Here is a 15087-nt window from a genome sequence, read left to right as displayed (position 1 = left end):
GACAGGATAACCACAGAAGTCATGGTCAGACAGGCGCCTGTGAGCATGTTTGAGTGAAAGCCCACCTATGGAGCTGTAAAGCATCACCTTTGAAAATTACCTTTTAAAAGGTCATTTCTCTCCAACCTTAGGGGCTGCTTAACATAGCCACTGTCTTTAAAGGCTGCAGTGTTCAGAGCTGTTCTTCCAGATACATGCTGGAAATCCAACCGTGGAGCAAAACACAGTAAGCTGAGTGCAAAGATAATCATGCCCCAGTGCCCTCTGGCCTTCAGGGCTTTCTCCCAGGAATTGAGTTCACGGAGGATCCAGAAGCTTTCATCACCCACCCCTCCTTGAACTTATGAGGACAGTCACAAAAATCATCTTAAGACAGACTGCTTTTTATGTCATTAAAGCACCGCTGTTCACTGCACCCAATCACAGTAATGTTTGTACCCTATATATACAGCATCTCAGGGCACCACCTATTCCACAACATCATTTATGTTGGAAAAGACCCTAAAGATCATCAAATCCAGCCAATGAATGCTTCCATTCCAAGCTGGAGTTCACTGGCAGGATGTTTATACATTAACTGCCAGTATTTCACTCTGGAGACAGAACTGGCTGGCTATTCTAATGCCAATCATCCACTGACATAGTGAAAACAAACTTTTATCTGTGCTGGGGTTTGTTATTCATTCAGAATTCTTTGCCCACCTGCTTGATCGACTTATTCCTAATCAGAAAACAACCTTTTACATTGTTAAGATGATGAAATATCATATATGGAAAGAGGGGGAGTCGAGTTTGCTGCTCACCATGAACATGTTCCTGGTGTAGAAACACAAGGTGGCCTCATAATTTAAAAGCTGACTGAAGTTTAGAAGCTGTGGACTCAGTTCTCAACCGTGATTTACCCTCACTCCAATGCTTGTTCTCCCTCCTTCATAGCATCATAGAATCGACACCTCACACTAAACCATATCACCCAAGGCCTCGTCCAACCTGGTCTTGAACACTGCCAGAGATGGAGCATTCACAACCTCCTTGGGCAACCCATTCCGGTGCCTCACCACCCTCACAGGAAAGAATTTCCTCCTTATATCCAATCTAAACTTCCCCTGTTTAAGTTTTAATCCATTACCCCTTGTCCTATCACTACAGTCCCTAACGAAGAGTCCCTCCCCAGCATCCCTATAGCCCCTCTTCAGATACTGGAAGGCTGCTATCTTCTTTGATTAGGCATTGACCATGAATGGACTATTTTCCCCTGGGAAATAGGGAGAGAATCTAATACAGTCTGGATCTGAACTCCACTGCTTCTCCCTGAGAACAGTTCCACAGAAAGAGACAGTTTTCTGCATATCACTTTTTTCACTGCAGTTTTTTTCAACTGTACAGCCTTATTTAAGCAAGTATTATTTATTCCTTTCCTTCCTTCTTCATACAGGAGTCTTGTCAGCCTGCCGTGTTACGAGCACCAACCACCACAACAAACTACACTGCAGAAAGGGGTCAATATTCATGTTACCACTTTACTGCTGTAGACTTTTAGAGGTTTTCTTGGTAGAAACTGAGTTAAAGTAACTGGGCTGAGCATAAGGAAGGAATGAAATGACTCCACCATTTAAAAAAGATAACCTCTGTTTGGAATGCTAAAAAGCCATTACAAGAGGCTGGGTAGACTGAACGGGAAGAAATAGATTAATAGATCTCCATGTGAGTATAATTGATTTTGGGCATGTACTCTACAAACCCTTCACCAATGATTTATCTTCATTTGGTGGGTATAACACCAAGTTCAGTCAGATCCTTAGAGAGACATCCATTAAAACATATCATAAACAAAAAGAAGTGATACTTTTGCTTTCTATTTTATCTTTCCCTTTTCTTTCATATGTGACTTAATCAAACATAAGATCACTTTTCTTCTAAAAATGAATAAATCTGTTAGTTATTGCAGTAATTCTAGGTCAGCTAACCCACCAGTATACGTAACAATTGCATTTTATTATGATCTCCCTTTTCTCTGGGTTTATGGCAACTCACCAGCCAAGAAACTGAGGAATAGAATGGTTTGGACAGCTGAACAGAATTAACAACTGTCAATTCATGTGCCCATGCACAGCCCTCAACTTACAGTCTGTATACAGAATACCAGGCATTTTCAGTATCTCCAGTCATATCAGCCAGTGGTGAGACCCAGCACATCACACACTGAGCTGTTACTGTCTAAGCCAGCTCCAAAGCTGATAATGCATCTCCCACTGCTACAACTCCAGCTCTCCTCAGACTCTGCACTATGAGAAGGGAGAGTTAATGCCATATATAAACTGCTGCTGATGAAGCTTAAGCAATCTTTTATGCTGTAGCTATTTTTGTGCAAGGAACATATTCTGTAAGGCTTAATACTTGGTACTTTAACAGGGCTCATCATTCTGGTAATGAACAAAATAGGAGAGACAGCTATTAATAAAAGTTGAGCGCCTGAATGCCTCCAGCATGCTCCTTCTGTCTCCAAGCAAAAGTGCCATGGGAAGGAAGCCCCAACCAAGGCTTTCTTCACTTTCCTCCAGGAAAAACTGCTGAGGAAGACTTTAAAAAGCAGTTTCTGCAAGGGAACCTTGCAGACATCTTACCCACAACTAGCAGCAAAGCACAGCACCAGGCTTCATTCCTACTGCTACAGCCTTCAGCCTCCAGTTTAGCCCTGCTTAAACCCCACACCAATACTCTTGGTTGCTCAGTGCAATAGGCTGGACCTACATTTTGCACTCTGCTTCTTGCTTCTTACACAGAAAAGCTAAGGTAGAAAGACATCTTTGGTGATCATATAGTCCAATCGCCACTCGGAGCATGTCAGAGCAGGTTGTGTCCAGGGAGCACGTTACTCCAGACTGCTTCCAGTCGGGTTTTGAGTATCTCCAAGGATTTCTTTTTCTTCTCCCTTCCCCTTCTGCTTCTCTCCTTCCCGCTTTTCTTTTCCTTTCTCTTTCTTTTCTTTTCCTTTCCTTTCTCCATTGCTTTTCTTTCTTCTTTGCTTTCCCTTCCCTTTCCTTTTCCCTTCCCCCTACCCTTCTCCTCCCTGTTCCCTCACTTTTGGGACCTAAAAGAAAGGTGTGTTTAATCATCAAAATGAATTCTTCTGGAAGAAAGCAGAATCCAATCTGATTTCTAAACCAGAAACACTGGTTATGATCATCTAAAGATGACCATACTCTGCAGAAACCATACTCTGTGACTTAGATGACCAAATATTTTGCTCTAATGGAGATTAACCATGGAGAATAACGGCATTCAACCTTTAATCTGCAATTTTGTACAGACCAATACATCTTAAATTGACAATTTCAAAAGGCCAAACACCACTGTCAAAACCTGCAAACTATTAAAATAAACTGCAACAAACAACTATTTCTTCAAGGGACTTGCCATAAACTAATCACTCAGCTGTCTCATGTACATATGGGGCCATGTACAGCTACACAGTGCCCTATTAGTACTCTACAAAGAGGCAGTAAAATACCAGTTTTATTCACCACAGAAAATCTTCTATTAAAAATGATGGCTCCTGCCTTCTATTTTATGAATATTTAAAAACTGTAAGTGCTCTTTTTATGTTCTTCATCATTGCATACTACAGTTCCCTTAGTGTTCAATGTGCTGATTTATCCCTACTGAAACTGAAAAATAATAGATAAGAGACCCACAGCATTATTAATTACCACAGGTGTTAATCAGATGTTACACACTGGAACAAGACAGATGGGGAGACAAACAGCAGTAGGACAGACAGGTATGGCTGAGTACCTTGCACTGTCCTGTAAAGACAGATGATGCATCATTGTTTGTGTAAGCTGATAGAGAATGACCTTGTCATAGAAGACACACTGTGGTAAGAAATACTGAGACAAGTATGAGACACTAAAAACACATTAGAAATGTAAAAACAAAGAAGCAAATACTTCCTCAGCTCAACTGAGTGCATTAACTGAAACAAATGAAACATGCCAACTGAAGGAAGGAACGGCATCTGTGGTGTGTGACAATGATTGCCATTTGGAAAGCTGGCTAGATGGCTTCCCACAGCTCCTGTTCACTTTGGCTAATTGTCTCCCAGCAGTATGGAATGAGAACATCAAAGGTTTCTCATGCCTTTGGTTCTCCCTTCCCTTTAATTGCTATTTTGTTTTTAAATCACTGGCAGATGTGGAGCCTGGTTATGCATTCTGTATTAACCAGGCAAAATAGGAGTGGCAATGGGAAGCAAACCCCAAGCCCATCCATCCCAGCTCTGTCCAAGCCCATGGTCTGTAGGCTCTGCTCCATCTCACTCCTTTGTCAGCCCCCTGCTTGTTGTCATCGATGCCATGTGGGAGCCCAGCATCAGGGGAGGATGGTGCTTGCCAGCAACCTCCTGGGCAGGTGTGCTCCTCAAAGAAGGTAGTACTGGTGTGACCAGATCCAACTTCTCCCTTCTTGGACATGTACATGGGATAACTGAAATGTTACCATGCTGTGATGCAAGTTAGGTGAATAATGGGAAAGGCAAGTATTTTGATACCTTGCGCAACTACACACTTGGGTTTGCAGGAGTAAAATGAAACAATTTAATGGAGTTCCATAATGACATGAAAGTGCTGAGATATCAAGTACCCAGAGAGCCTTTGTGCTAAGATAAACAAAACCCTTCCAAACCAAGACTTTCTGATGTGAGATAAAACAAAAAGAAAATAAAAAGAGAAGAAAAAGGTTAAATATTCACAATTTCTTTTAAAAAAAGCTTTCCTTTGCTATGATTAGGTTTGTGGCCAGGTGTGTGTGCAGATACCCCAGTTTCTGCTTTTATCATGTCATTTGGTCAGTCTCCTAAAATACTCTGCAGTTGAACAGCACTTCCTAAGAAAGCACACTGATACAGGGGAACTGCACTAAGGCAGGACCCTTAACCTGAGCCTCTTGGACACAGGCTGGGCTGGAATTGTTTCTGCTTTGCCTTCAGGAGTTTGCCTTGAGTACACACGTTCAAATAAGGATTTCTTGTGCTTTGTCTTAAGAGACCACAACACAGTAACACAGCTCCTGGCACACGGAGTGAGTTGAAACTGATCTAGCAAGCACTTCACGTGACAGCATAAATCCCCAAAGCAGAGCTTGACTGCATCTCTTGGATGATGTTATATACAGCAGGAAAGCTCTGTATCATTTCCCCTGTTGCTGTTCTGGCACACCTACTTGCAGTTCTCTAAGAAATGAGAGAAAAGCAGTTTTCCCTGCCAAACCTTTACAGGATTGTTCTTATTTCCTATGTAAGTAAGCTGAGGACTTGGTGCTCCTCTGTCCTGGCTATCCCATTACCATGACCTCAAATCCCAAAGACAGAAACAAGAAAGAGCAAAGGAAGTAATTCCCTTGTACTGCTTGCCTTGTACAAATTACCTCAAAACCGGGAGTTTATTTGTTTCATATTCACATAATATAGTAGATGAAACTCGATTTTTAGTTACACCTAAGTGAGAATTTGCCCCTTTCTAACAGGAAAGGATGTGTAGTAATGAGCTATGTGGCTACAGCTGCATCACTGTAGCTACACACCTATGATGATACTCACATCATACTAACCAATGCTGTCCAAGGGGAACAAACTGGTTTCCACAGGTGCCCTGTCCTCTGTTCATGCTCCTTCCCTCCTTAGGTAAGCATGATTTAGCCCACTGGTTTTGCCAACCATGTGCTTACAAGAAATAATAGGTAAACAAAGCCCTTGGTTTTATGATCCTCATTTATCACCCTAATTGCCACTTCCCATCTTGAATTAGACACTGATACAAACTCTTTGTGTCAGGCAGCAGAGAGCTCTGCAAGTTTCAGCAGCAGCCTATGACTGATGGGTTTGAGGGCCGTGAGGATGACCAGGGGCTGGAGCACCTCCTGTATGAAGACAGGCTAAGAACACTGGGGATGTTCAGCCTGGAGAAGAGAAGCTGCATAGAGACCTCACAGCAGCTTCCACTGTCTGAAGGGGTCTGTCTACAAGGATGCTGAAGGGGGACTCTTTGTCAAGGACTGCAGTGACAGGACAAGGGGTGATGAGTTCAAACCAAAACAGGGGAAGTTCAGGTTAGATTTAAGGAAGAAGTTCTTTTGCAGTGAGGTTGGCAAGGCACTGGAATGGGTTGCCCAGGGAAGGGGTGAATGCTTCATCCCTGGCAGTGTTCAAGGGCAGATTGGACAGAGCCTTGGGCAACATGATCTACGGTGAGGTGTCCCTGCCCATGGCAGGGGGTTGGAACTGGATGGTCTGAAGTCCTTTCCAACCCAAAACATTCTATGATTCTGTAAGTAGGACAGGCCCACACACACTGTGACCAGCTTCAGTTCCCAACTGCAGCACTAAGCCAACAAAAGGATTATTCCATACTCAGGTGCCAGGAGAGACTTCGTTGTGGCCATCAATTTTAAGATTCCTATCATGGGACAAAGAAATCCTGTGGTGGACTCTGTTACCTTCCAGTTAAGGCTGACAGGAGCCTATCTCTATTTGTCTCTCCATCTGTGCTATGCTTGTAGTTGACAGAGCATGCAATAAATGCTTAAATTCTGCCTCAGCTGAAAAATACCATGTCAACTGGCTATTACAGCAAGCAGCGTATTCACTGTAGGGATTTCAGGGTTTCTATTTCCTTTTCAGCCAGAGAGAAGTTATCACAGCTTCTCCTTCTACCCTAGAGGTATTTTAGTGCTCCATTTATTAGGTACTAAATACATATTTAAGCAAAGTATGGGATGTTGCTTTCTACCTGAGTTGTTTGGATAAGGAAGTGTTGCACTTGATAGAAACCTAAAGAAGACAGTCTCCCATTACAATACAGTTAACCCACATCTTTATTCCTATAACCATGTATGCTGGGCAGAACTAGTACATAATTAAGCCACCAGCCTTGGCAGTTATCAGTAAATAAACACTATTGTGCTCCAGAAACTTTCTCCATGCTCTAAAACAGGTAAGGTTTTCCGCATTACCTCCAATGATCTGCTTTCAAGGTTTCCTGTGCAATTGATTTCCACTGGGCCAGAAAGCTGCTAGGACTCCACAGTGTGCATCTTGACAGAAACATAACAGTTCTTAAAATGTTTTCTATTACCTGCCCATGGTATTTAGGTTTTCTTCAAGGTTTGTAATGCAGCCCTTTGTGACCATTTATTGAAATCATTTTCCAATATACCTTGAAAATCGCAGAAAACAGATATAAATGGATAAAGCAGAGAATTTTCTCACAGAAACGTGGTGGGATGGCTCCTATGACTGGATTGTTGGAATGGAAGGCTACAGGGTCTTTAGAAAACACCATCAGACGGGGAGGGGGAGTTGCTATTTATGTTAGAAATAGGCTGGAGAGTATGGAACTCCATCTGGGGACACGTGAGCAGTCAACAGAGAGTTTGTGGGTCAGGGTTAAAGGGAGAACAGCAATGGGAGACATTACTGTGGGGATCTGTTACAGACCGCCTAATCAAGAGGACTCTGTGGATGAAGTGCTCTATAGACAGATAGGAAAAGCCTCACTCTCACAGGCCCTTGTTCTCATGGGTGACTTCAACCACCCTGACATCTGTTGGAACAATGGTATGGCCTGGCACAAACAATCCAGGAGGTTCCTCGATTGTGTAGAAGACAACTTCCTTCTGCAAGTAACAGAGGAGCCGACAAGGAGAGGTGCCGTGCTTGACCTCGCGCTTACCAACAGGGAAGGGCTCGTTGGAAACGTGACGCTCCAGGGCAGCCTTGGATGCAGCAATCACGAGATGGTCGAGTCTGAGATCCTCGGGACAGTGAGAAGAGCGTGCAGCAAGCTCACTGCCCTGGACTTCCAAAGAGCAGACTTTGGCCTCTTCAGGAACCTGCTTAGGAAGGTTCCATGGGATACAGCCCTAGAGGGTAGAGGGGCCCCAAAACTGTTGGTTGATAATTCAAAGATCACATGCTACAAGATCGGGAGTTTTCTGTCCCAGCCAGAAGGAAGTGCAGCAGGAGGGCCAGGAGACCTCCTTGGATGGATAAGGAGCTCCTGAGGAAAATTCAAATGAAAAAAGAGGCTTATAAAAGGTGGAAGCAAGGACAGGTGGCATGGGAAGAGTACAGGGATGTTGCCCGGGAAGCCAGGGACCAGGTTAGGAAAGCCAAGGTCCAATTAGAATTAAACTTGGCTAGGGATGTGAACGATAACAGGAAGGGATTCTACAGGTATGTAGCAAATAAAAGACAGTCTAGGGAGAATGTAGGCTCCCTCAGGAAGCTCTCAGGAGAACTGGCTACACAGGATTTGGAGAAGGCTGAGGTTCTGAATGACTTCTTTGTCTCGGTCTTCACTGGAAAAGGCTCTGACCAAACCACCCAAGTCTTGGAAGGCAGACGCAGGGACTGTGGGAGTGAAGACCTTGTGCCCACTGTAGGAGAGGAACTGGTTCGAGATCATCTTAAAAATCTGAATGTGCACAAGTCCGTGGCTCCTGATGAAATCCATCCCTGGGTCCTGAAGGAGCTGGCAAATTAAGTTGTGAAGCCACTGGCCCACTGGCCATCATATTTGAGAAATCCTGGCAGTCAGGTGAAGTTCCCGATGACTGGAAAAAGGGAAATATAACCCCCATTTTCAAGAAGGGGAAAATGGATGACCCGGGGAATTACAGAGCAGTCAGTCTCACCTCTGTGTCTGGCAAAATCTTGGAGCAGATTCTCCTGGAAGGCATGCTAAGGCACATGAAAATCAACAAGGTGCTTGGTGACAGCCAGCATGGCTTCACTAAGGGGAAATCCTGCCTGACCAATGTGGTGGCCTTCTATGATGGGGCTACAGAACTGATGGACAGGGGTAGAGCAGTTGATGTCATCTACCTGGACTTGTGCAAAGCGTTGGACACTGTCCCACACGACATCCTTGTCTCTAAATTGGAGAGACATCAATTTGATGGATGGACCACTTGGTGGATAAAGAACTGGCTGGATGGCCGCACACAAAGAGTTGTGGTCAATGGCTCAATGTCCGGCTGGAGACCAGTAACAAGTGGTGTCCCTCAGGGATCGGTGTTGGGACCGGTCTTGTTCAACATCTTCATCGCTGATATGGACAGTGGGAGTGAGTGCGCCCTCAGCAAGTTTGCCGATGACACCGAGCTGTGTGGTTCAGCTGATACCCTGGAGGGAAGGAATGCCATCCAGAGGGACCTCGACACGCTTGTGAGGTGGGCTGATGCCAACCTCATGGAGTTTAACCATGCCAAGTGCAAGGTCCTACACCTGGGTCGGAGCAATCCCAGGCACAGCTACAGGTTGGGCAGAGAAGAGATTCAGAGCAGCCCAAGGAGAAGAACTTGGGGGTCTTGGTTGATGAGAAAATGAACATGAGCCGGCTTCAGTGTGCGCTCACAGACCAGAAAGCAACCGTATCCTGGGCTGCATCAAAAGGAGCGTGACCAGCAGGGTGAAGGAGGTGATCCTGCCCCTCTGCTCTCCTCTCAGGAGACCTCACTTGGAGCACTGTGTGCAGTTCTGGTGTCCTCAGCATAAAAAGGACATGGAACAGTTAGAACAAGTCCAGAGGAGGCCACGAGGATGATCAGGGGACTGGAGCAGCTCCTGTATGAAGACAGGCTGAAAAAGTTGGGGCTGTTCAGCCTGGAAAGGAGAAGCTGTGTGGAGACCTCGTAGCAGCTTCCAGTATCTCAAAGGGATGCTGGGGGGGGAACTCTTCGTTGGGGACTCTAGTGATAGGACAAGGGGTAATGGATTAAAACTGGGGAAGTTTAGATTGGATATAAGGAGGAAATTCTTTCCTGTTAGGGTGGTGAGGCACTGGAATGGGTTGCCCAAGGAAGCTGCAAATGCTCCATCCCTGGTGGTGTTCAAGGACAGGTTTCACAGAGCCTTGGGTAACATGGTTTAGTGTGAGGTGTCCCTGCCCATGGCAGGGGGATTGGAACTGGATGATCTTAAGGTCCTTTCCAACCCTGACTATTCTATGATTCTAATGCAATGGTGTATTGCTGCAGACTATCTCCTTGGCTTCATCTTCACTTAAGCACAGAAACAATAGAGTCGAGCATAAAGAAATTGGAAAAGCATCAGCTTAAGCAAAACAAATTACTGTATTACTGAATAACATGAAGAATAAATAATACATGTGCAGTTTAGAGAGAAATGTGAATTTGTCATAGATCTGATATAAATGTAATCGTTATCAACTTCACAATATCTTAAGATTACTCTTCTCGTGTAAGGTCTTACCAAAAATCTCACATTAATCTAATAGGGTTCTCTGAGTTTGGAGGGGAAGAAGCCTGCCTCCCACTCAGCAAAGCAGGCAGAAGAAGCCTCAAATGGAAACCTCCAGCTGTTACATTTGAGGTATGAAGCTCACCACTTAAATTATTGCGTGGATTCTTAGACATTTATTGCAGCAATCTCAGGATCTCTATGACAATTCCAGCAAATGCTCTCTAAATCCTGCTGCTGCACAGCCATGCTTCAAATGTAAAACCTTTGTGCTGATTCCTATCAATAATTTTTGGAGTGAGAAATTACTCCTTATGATTCTATTCTACGTTTTATTAAGAAGAGGGGGCTAGCACTGAAACACATAAAAAAGGGTTAAAATTTGGCCTATCTGAAACAGAAACAAATGCAAGAGTTCACAGTGATGTCGGAGTTTTTCTCTCCCTCCCCCTCTAGGGTGATGAGCATCTTCTTGGCCTCCTGGCTAAGCCTGGCTGCGTCAGTCTAGACATCAGCTAGAGCACAAACAACTGGGACATTGAAGAAACTAATTCTCTGGAGATCTCTCAATGCATTTTAGCTATTTTAAAATTAAGAAGTAATAATAATAATTATAGCATAAGCATCTTCCATTCAGGTCTTCTGGTGCACTACCAAGCCTGTGCTCAGGTTGTTACACCTTAGCACTGTTAAAATAACCAGCAGTTCTGCAGAAGCACAATTAATCAGTACCTGTTGAAATGCTTTCCTTCCTTCTCCCCATTGCCTATACAAGATCATTAGGAACTGACTGGTTTGGCCCAAGATGTGTAGATCCAAGAGGCCCAAACTGCAGCTGAAGCTGCATCACGGACAAAGTACCATGGCAGAATTAAGGAATTCTTCCTTACATTTCACTCTGTACTAGCTCAGCTGTATAAATAGCCATATCATGTAACAAGGTTCCACACAGCTGAAAATCTCAGTGAAGGTAAAAAGGTGAAGGATATCTGAACCACTCCTAATGTCTGCATTATTCCCTACCACAAATAGGTATAGCTTTGTATTTGCCAGCATTGTCAAACAGGCTATGAAGTAGGACCAAACATACTCCAAGATGCATTAACCTGCCTGTTCGCTCATGCAGTGTGAATGGGAATACACAAATGTCTGCCGCTAGTAGAGGCATGAATAGATGATAAACACCTCTCTAAGCATGTTTGATTTCATATTTGCCTATTTGTTTATGATTAGCAATAATGGTACCATTGTATAGCTATTGTATTTTTAGTTCACAAGCCTGAAAGGCCTTCAGAGTTGTCTGTCAGTGTTTACAGTACAGGTTCTAAACATCCTTGTTTGCACATGCTCTAAGCAACCCCGGAGGAGGAGCTGCAGAGGAAGTCTGAAGGTTCAAAGCAGTAACCTTCTCTGCAAGATGCAGGTCACTTGCCACCAGAGCAGTGTCCCCGTGAGCCACAGACATACCGTGGCACCAACAGCTTGGTGGAGCTGCGGAGGGTGAAGAGCAGAGCAGAGCAGCCTTGGAAGAGCTCTCTGCTAACTGAGGCATCTAAGTCAGATTTCCTTAACTCCAGTGCATTACATCAGCCACAAGAGCACCCTCTGACAAGATTAACACTTAAAGATACCTCTCCCTCTAGTACTTGATAACTCTCTCATAAATTAAGAGCCCAAAACCCAGAAAATCCCCCAAAAGAGTACTGCCAGCACTCCCCCTCTTGCAGACACCTCTCAGTCCCTCTGCCAGGGCAATGACCACATGCACTGGCAAGACAGGGGCAAAGTCCTTTAAACGAGTCATCTCACAAAAGCTTATTTTCTCTTTCTGAAACAGGAATGAGAGGAAAGCCACCTTCCCTGTTTGCAGCGATGCCTGTTTCCATGGCACCCAGAGCAGCAGCCGATGGCCCTGTTATCACAAGAACTCTAATAAATTTCAGCAGATTGCTGGGAATTACCTTTTTAGTTTGGTGGTTTGGGTTTATTTTTAACCTCAGATGACCCTCCAGTCCTGGAACTGCCAATATGGTCCAAAAGTCTACAGCAAAGTTAAGCTCTTCAGATGACAGTTTGGATAGGAGGGTTTTTAATCAAGAAATAAACCAGAACATACCTCCCTCAGAGAGAGTGAATAAACACCCCCAATCTTATCATTTTTTCCTACTTATCATGGACCTGACAGAGCTCTAAATATGATTGCCTGATGAACCCTACCTGAGCAGCATCTGTCTTGCTCAAGACCAAAGAGGAGCCACTGATGGCTTCGAAGACAGAACATCTTCTCTCTTTAATTGTGCTCCCAGAAGGCTGATAAGCTGACGTGCTGCCCTGAAAAGAGATTAATGAACACGGGCATTTTACACTCAGATATACTTCTCATCACTCTGACATTCATTTCTGTAAAACCTCATGAATATGGAGAAGTGTCTTTTCCTTCTTTTAGGATCTTCCAGGCTCAGGGATTTCTAGATGTTGTTTGTTTCTAAGGTATTGATTCTGTGGTTTCCACTTTGATTTTACACACAATTGTAACTGACTGAATAGTGCTTACAAAACTGAAAAGCAATGGAAGCAAAGTAGCTTTGCACAGATCCAAAGGTAACTGTAAATATCTGCTCATTATCCTGGTGTCAGCCTACATCACACTGGCCTGTAATGCAATATGTGCATTTATCCCTGTGGTACCAAACTGATTTCAAAACTGAGGAGAAAACAGAATTCAAATTCCTGTAAGGAAAAAAGAAGAAAGCAGTACTCATCTCTGTGTCTGAGAATTCAGTGCTAATAAAATAACTTTGTGCTAGATTTTAAACACCTGTTTGCCAGAGATGTCCTTAATAAGGATCATTACCAAGTTATTACATCAAAGGAATCAATAAACACTGGGCCTGAGTAAGCGCATTTTTGGGTTGCCATCAACTATGGAGCAAAGCTACCATCAAATTGCCTGCCTTAGCCATGGCAGAAGAAATACCAGTTATCCATGTCCTGCTCTCAGTCCAAGACCCTTTACTGCATCTGCTCCACTCCCTGTGTCCCAACACCTTCCAGATGTGCCTTGTGACCCCTGCTCAGGAAATAACTGCTCAAAACCAATCTTCTCCCAAAGAACCTGCAATTCAGTTAATGAATAACAAAAATAATAGATCCTGCAGAACCACAGGACTAAATATTCCTAAAAACGTGGCTTCTTGTTACACTGTGACACACACACACACACACACACACGGAATTTCAAAGAGAAAACCTGTTCATCCCCACATTTAGGTATTAACATTTCTGTCTGTAAAAAACTCTTGCTGAAAGTAACTGTCTTGCAGTTAATTACAGAGAAAAATACACACAAGTAAAATCACATGAGCTTAACCAAAGTATCAAACTGCATCTCAAAAGAAACAGCCTTTTCTTTGGGAGCCATAAGAAGGAATATGTGAACAGGGAATAAAGACAACAGGGTGAAACCGCTTCATCACTTCATCACTGGAGTTACTGACAGATCATTTTAATATGAAAAATAGCATACAACACAACTGTAGAAGATTCCCTTAGTGTTTTGGGAGACACTGCTGTAACATGTCTGTGTTATCACTGAAAATGCACTCTGGCATCCCAGGCCATATGGTTTGCATCCTCATTTCCTGAGGAGCTGCACACATGTTCTACAGAGGGACAAGGAGCGTATTCGAAGAAAATACAGCACCAGCAATCTCAACTTCCTTCACAAAGTGCTTAATAAAATGACTGAGATTACTCCATTTTAGCACATCATTATAATTCATTTTACAGCCATACTATTTGCAGGTCGCAGACATTAAAAGGCCAACAAAAATGCTTAGGAGGTATTCTCTCCAGTTAGGAAGCATGACAGAATTCATCAAGCTTACTTCAGCGGCTCGGGAATCATTGAGAATGTTCATGAACGGAAGTGGGGAAGGAGTCTATGATTTTTGGAAGATGGAATTTATGTCCTCTGTAACACAGACATGAGAATCCTCATTGACTGGTATTTTTTGCTGTTCCCAGCAGTCCTTCCACTCCCTGCCCTTGAATGGACTTTTCCCCCTGCAGATGCAAAGCCCTCTGCATACCATGTCCTGTCTACAGGTGCTGGTGGGGTACAAGCAAATATACCATTTATTAAGCATTTTCCTCCAAATATATGGAAGGAATGCCAGGCAACTTATTCTAAGGCCTTTTTTGTTCAATAGTCCTTGACAGACTGCTCACAGCTGCTGTAGGCATAGAGGTTCTACTTTTGAGCCATGTAAAATGTGCCCCTCTGCTGATCGAGCTTCAGCTCGATGTTACATTGGGGTTTTTGTGTGCGTGTGTTCATTTGACAGACTGAAGGACTGAAACAACCAAGAGACTAGTATTTGTTTTGGTTTAAAAAGCCACAAAACCCAGTTTTGCACATCACTCACCCTTGCAGGGTGCTCTGTCCTCTGTTGAATGATACTGTGATGCAGTCACCAGCCAGGATTTGCTGCCATTTTTCTCATGACACCTTTACTCCTGACTGAGCAGGATTGCATCTAACACCTCCCTTTCACACAGCACAGCCCTTACCCACCCCACTGAAAGGATCACGGTCGTCCTGTTGATCTGTGGCTAGCTAAATGACAACAAAACGCATTGTCTGTCCCATCCATCAGGTTGCTCACTGCTCCCTGGTGCTACGAGGACTTGAGATGAAAAATACAATTTATAGTTTGCCCTGGAAATATATACGTTGAATGTTTTAAAATGCATTACTGTAACAAAGTGTATTAAATACCGCTGAGGGAATATCGAGCAACTCCAGGAAAAATGAGTATTCTACCCAA

General features: G+C 43.7%; 1 long non-coding RNA gene across 3 annotated transcripts in view; it reads right to left on the bottom strand.

Moving 5' to 3' along the window:
- LOC130597338 (uncharacterized) overlaps positions 1-12495 on the bottom strand; it is a 70101-nt gene extending 57606 nt beyond the window's left edge. The window contains exon 1 of one of the 3 annotated variants that reach the window (XR_008971737.1): positions 12476-12495. This is a non-coding gene — a long non-coding RNA (uncharacterized LOC130597338). Of the gene's footprint in view, positions 1-100; positions 230-12219; positions 12351-12475 lie in introns of those variants that run through there. The other 2 variants (XR_008971735.1, XR_008971736.1) reach the window with 2 other exon arrangements.
- Between the last annotated feature and the right edge of the window lie 2592 nt (positions 12496-15087).

The sequence above is a fragment of the Pezoporus wallicus genome, unplaced genomic scaffold, assembly GCF_028554395.1.
Source record: "Pezoporus wallicus isolate ANWC-B61680 ecotype Strahan unplaced genomic scaffold, APGP_CSIRO_Pwel_v1 contig_6714, whole genome shotgun sequence".
NCBI classification, from domain to species: Eukaryota; Metazoa; Chordata; class Aves; order Psittaciformes; family Psittacidae; genus Pezoporus; species Pezoporus wallicus.
This window is presented reverse-complemented; position numbering and strand designations above follow the sequence as displayed.